The sequence below is a fragment of the Nomascus leucogenys genome, chromosome 13 (genome assembly GCF_006542625.1).
Source record: "Nomascus leucogenys isolate Asia chromosome 13, Asia_NLE_v1, whole genome shotgun sequence".
NCBI classification, from domain to species: domain Eukaryota; kingdom Metazoa; phylum Chordata; class Mammalia; order Primates; family Hylobatidae; genus Nomascus; species Nomascus leucogenys.
Window position 1 is genome coordinate 62,159,238 of NC_044393.1, and position 6,000 is coordinate 62,165,237.

Here is a 6,000-nt window from a genome sequence, read left to right on the forward strand (position 1 = left end):
TACTTTCACATACATTGGCTCTTCTACATCTAAAACATGTATGCTTGAGTCAGGGACTAAGACCCAGTTGGTCTGCAGACTCGGGCCAGAGAGTGTTTTCCACTACACCAGGCAGCTCTTCAGCAGTCAGCCTCCAATAAGCAAAGTCAGAACATTGTGTGATCTGCTCTCCACTTACAATCTAAACAGTTCTAAAATTTGATTTTAAAAGGCCCTTAGAATGGCTATTAACAACAAGATGAATGATAACTAGTATTGGCAAGGATGTGGAGAAAAGGGAGGCCCTGTATACTGTTAGTGGGGATGTAAAGTGGTACAGCCATTTTGGAAAATAATATGGAGCTTCCTTAAAAAACTAAAAATAGAATTTCCATATCATCCAGCAATCCCACTTCTGGGTGTATATCCAAAGGAATTGAAATCAGTATGTCCAAGAAATATCTGTACTCCCATGTTCATTTCAACATTATTCACAATAGCCAACCTATCCATCATTGTGGATGAATAGACAAAGCTATTACTTCCTTTGATGGAAGCAACGTATCCATCACTGTGGATAAATATATGAAGAAAATGTGGTATATACACACCATGTAGTAATACACAATCTTAAAAAATAAAGAAATTCTGTCTTTTGTAACAACATAGATGGAATTGGAGGATATTATGCTAAGTGAAATTAACTAGGCACAGAAAAATAAATACTGTGATCTATTTGTGGAGTCTAAAAAAGTCAATCTCACAGAAACAGAGAGTAGAACAGTGGTTACCAGAGGCAATAGACGGCAGGGAGAAGGATGGAGAAAGGGAATATGTTAATCAACGGGTACAAAGTTTCAGTTAGACTGGAGGAAAATGTTTTACTGACCTATTGCACTTCAGGTGACCACAGTTAATAATAATGTATTGCATATTTCAAAATTGATAAAATAGATTTTTTATGTTCTTTCACAACAAAAGATAAATTAGTGAGGTGACTAATATGTTAATTAGCTTGATAGACTCTTTCTATAATGTGGACATAGATCAAAACATCCCGTTATACCCCATAAATATAGATGATTATTATTTGTCAATTAAAAAATCCTTATCAAAAACATATAAAAGGCACGCTTTTATCTTGGGGATCTTCAAGACTTCATTTTCCAGTTAAGGATTGTTTATTCCATTCATGCGCTGTTGATTTCTGTAAATTCTAATGGGAGTTAAAGCACATAAATCCTTGGCACTTAGTTGAAAGACTAGGAATCATGCAGCAGCAGTACTTTTGTGTATAGTCTACTTGTTCTCCACTCTATAAATGGTTTGTTTTTTGTGCCATCTGGCATCAAATAGGTGAGATTCTTGCTGGAGTTTCATGAGTCTTACTACTACAGAAGAACATACATAACTTGACATTTGGTGAAGAGATGGACTGAATTTTTGATCCTACTCACAAACTATGTTCAAAATAGTGTTTTAGTAAAAAGTCAAGGAAGTTGGATTGATGCATGCCAACGTCACCCTTGAAGTTGTGTATGTATATACACATATGCTTGATATTTAACCTGCTGTCTCTGTAATTTTGATACTGCATAGCTCCAAGAAGACAAGATCTGAGTCTGGGTTGACTGTCTTTGTGTCCCTGTTCCTATAGTAGTGCCTGTCACAAGGTAGGCATTCAGCAATTATTAGTGGAATAAATTAATGAATGTTTCCATTTAAAAAAATTATCACAGGGCCGGGGGTGGTGGCTCATTCTTGTAATCCCAGCACAAGGTAGGAGTGTAGCTTGAGGCCAGTAGTTCAAGACCAGCCTGGGAAACATAGTAAGACCTCGTTTCTACTGAATAAAAATAAAATAAATAAAATTAAAAAATTAGCTGGGCATAGTGTCACACAGCTGTAATCCTAACTTTACTCCACAGGCTGAGGTGGGAGGATCCCTTGAACCCAGGAGTTCAAGGTTGCAGTGAGCTATGATTGTGCCACTGTATTCCAGCCTAGGCTTTAGAGTGATACCCTGTATCATTAAAAAAATTATCACAATTAAAAATTAAATGACTCCTTTGAACCTATTTCTCCTAATAAATCTTCAAGCACTTATGAATCTTTGAAAAAAAATTAAAAAATAATCTCTTCCTTCCCTTCAGGAGCTGTACCATATATGATGATTGAAATCTTTTTTCTCACAGTATGTCCACATACTTCTAAAGGACAATATGTTATAGAAAGCCTCAAGTCAACCTAGTAACTATGCAGTATCAAAATTATTGAGAAAGCAAGTTAAATGCCCAGCATATGTGTATATACACAAGTATCGGGTGAGGTTAACATCAATCCTAAGCTTTTTTGACTTTTTACTAAAACTTCACTTTGAACACAGTCTGTAATAGAATAAAAAATTATGAATAGTAGACCAACCTCCTGATACACTAGAGTGAAAAGATGTGAAAGCTGAACTTATATCTACTTTGGCAGGACTTGAACTTGGTAAAGACCATCAAGCATTGCCTAGATTTGTTGACTTTTAGAGCTGAACCGTTACTCATATGCGCCTAGTTGTAATGATTTATAAATTAATTTTAAATATATTATTTCATTGGATTATAACCTCATCCTTTAAAGTATCATTCTCCTTTCAATATAATGAAAACCAAGTTGAGAGATATGAATAATTAATAGTTATATGGTACTATTAATATGACAGGTTTTGTTCTTCACAGTTATTATTTCATTTTCACAAAACCTTATAAGGTAGGTTTTATGATTCCATTTTACTGAAGAGAAAATTCATTTTATGTGAGGCACACAGAGATGTAATAACTTGCTAAGGTCAATGGAAAAGTTAGCGTTTATGCTAAGTGACCTACCTAAAGAAGTAATAAGACCAGAAACTTGATTTAGGTTTTTCTGACACTAAATATTATGTGCTTTCAGTATGCCACAGTGCCTCTAGGGTGTAGATCAGCGCTGTCCACAGATATTTAATGTGAGCCATGTATGTAATTTTAAATTTTCAAGCAGCCAAAATAAAAAAGTAAAATGAAACAGGTAAAACTAATTTTAATAATATATTTTATTTAAACCAATATATCCAAATATTATGCCAAGATATAATTAATACAAAATTATTAAACAGATATTTTATATATTCTTTTCTCAGTAAGTCTTCAAAAGTCAGTGTGTATTATACAACATTTACAGGACATCTTAATTCAGATTAGATACATTTCCAAAGCTCCAACCAGCTTTAACTCATCAGGCATAAAGTCTTTGTGTATAGATAAGGATAATAATGCCTAGATGAATTCCTATAGTCCCAGAGTTAATCAGGTGCAGAAAAGTCAGGTTGGTGACCAGAGTTGAAGAGAAAAATCACTTTCCAAGACTTGAGCCCTGGTGAAGTCTCAGCTGCCCTACTATGTGAGTGAGGTAAGGCTTTGAGGCACTCTGCCTATAAGGTTTCTCTCAGCAACTGGTCACATAGAAACCTAACTAACCAGAACCCGTTGAACTGCATTCCATCTCCCAAACCATGAAGGCCAGAGAAGCTGTTTAGGCATGTTAAATGGTATTTATTTATTTACTTTTGCAAAGTTGCATGAAACAAAGAAAAAGCCAAAAAAAGTTCAAATATCTATGGGACATATGAATCTGGAAATTCCCACTCATCATATCTTGCCTCTGTTTAAACACAGATGGACTATGGAAAACACTTTATCAGAATGTGATTCAGTTTGGCAAGAAGGTTGAGCTCTTCCGGACTTCGGAAAGTGTGTTGTGTTAGAAGTGTTCGCCAACTTCATTACAAATATTCTGGGCTTTTATAGGTTTATTACACTGTACTGTTGACTGCTGGAAACCCAGAATGGTTTCTGTATTTTACCCTAAACTCATTCAGACTTTTCAAGCTGTCAGAGCCGTAACTGATCTAAAAATGCATGTAATAAGTAGAAGTCTAAACTAGACATTTCTTTTCTCTAATACTGTTATTATATTACTGGAGTCCAAAGGATTAAAAATTTAGAGCTAATGAGGACCTTAAAAAGTCACCTAACAATGGTTTTTGAACTTTTTTCTTAGGGTAGTCGTACAAATTTTCAGATGTGATCATACTTGGAACTCACATATAAAACAGATAATGAAAGAGCTGCTGTGAGTTAAGCAGGGTTGGAGCTGGGGACTGGAGCCACAGCCTGAAGGTCTCTTACTGCTTGATTCTGGCAGCTATCCAGGCAGCTCTGTGGAACCTGCGTGTCTGATTAACACAGATGAAAACCACTGATTTAGATTTAATCCACCCCCCTTCCTTCATTTTTTTCTCCTTGCCAGGCTGATGATAGCCAGAGACTTTACAATTCTGAAGTATTTGAGCTATGAAAAATTGTCCAAGCATGAGTACTATGGTGATAGAAGAGTCAGTGGAGGAAACGCAATGAGAAAGAACCAAAGTAGGTCAAAATTATAGCTGAGGATGGGCGTAGAACAAGTTCAAGCTTGGCTGGCTAGGAGATTGATGGACACACACACACATACACATGCACACACAGACACACATACAATCAGACAAGGCATTCAGTTTGACAGGAAGATGAGTTAAATTTTAGCAAATGAATATGAGGTGACAGCCATGCAGTCACATGGCATCATTTATTAGCACTAGTTTGTCTTAAAACTTGAACACAGAGAGTCAGGGCCAGCCAAATGGAAATTATCTGCTCATAGGAGAAGCCCTGGGGCCATACTCTGAAAGAGGAAGCTTGGAGACAGACAAATTTTCTAAGAGAGACAGTATGGGGAGAAGAGAAGGCAAAGGTCCAAGACTCAAAAAATGAATGAATGTTAAAACATCAGAAGAGCAAGATAAACAAGTTAAGAAGATGGCACAGGAGCCGCAGAGAGTTAGGAGGAAAACAATCCTCAGCCCCTCCCTGTTGGCTCCCTTGACAAAATGACCATCTTCTTTTCCTAAAGCCGTTGCAACAGCCTCCAAGTTGGTCTCTCTCTGGTACCTTTTCCAATGTGGAGTTTATTCTCCTAAGAGCAAAAGTGATTTGCTTAGAACATTAGAGTGTATTTCTTGTCTGCCAGAAACCCTCAGTCCCTGCCATGACCTACACGATCTGGTAACCCTCTGGTCTCATTTACACTTGATATCTTCCTCACTTTTTGCTGTTCTTTGAACACACTAAGCATGCTTTCATCTCAGGACCTGCCGTTCTCTCTGTGTGTGGAAACTTCCTTCAGCCAGCCACATGGCTCTATCTTTCACTTCCTTCAGCTCTCTCCTGATATATCGCCTTCTCAGAGATACCCTCCCTGCCTAACCTCTGTGAAACAGCATCCCTCCCCACCGATTCCTTTCTATTTTTCTTATTGTGCTTTATTTTTCTTTGTATTTCTATCACCAACTGACGTGTGTGTGTGTGTGTGTGTGTGTGTGTGTGTGTGTGTATAAAATGTTTTTGGCTGGGTATGATGGTGCACGCCTGTAGTCCCAGCTACTCAGAAGGCTGAGGTGCGAGGATCCCTTAAGCCCAGGAGGCAGAGGTTGCAGTGAGCCAAGATCACACCATTGCACTCTGGCCTGAGCTATAGAGCAAGACCTTATTTAAAAAAAAGAAAAAGAAAAAGAAAAAAAAGGTGCACTCCCAATGCCTAGAATAGTGTCTGACATTGAATAGGTGCTCAGTAAATACTCATTATATAAACAAATGGGTAAGACAATGCAATACTACAGAAGACAAAAGAAGCAGGTAGTTCTAAGAAGATAATCAACAGAGTCAAGTCCATGAGGAGGCCACAAAATAAATGAATTAGGGAAAGGCCATTTCAATGGTCCTATCACCTGTGCTTCTTCTAACAGAGAAAGTCAAGTAGTGCTTCATCTTTATTCAGTTAACTGTTTGCTTCTCAGTACTTCCATAACTGTGTTTATATATATCTTTTAGGGCATGCAATGTATCATACCTTGTAGTAATTGTAAAGGTCTTTCTCTTCCTTCTACATTGTAAGTAC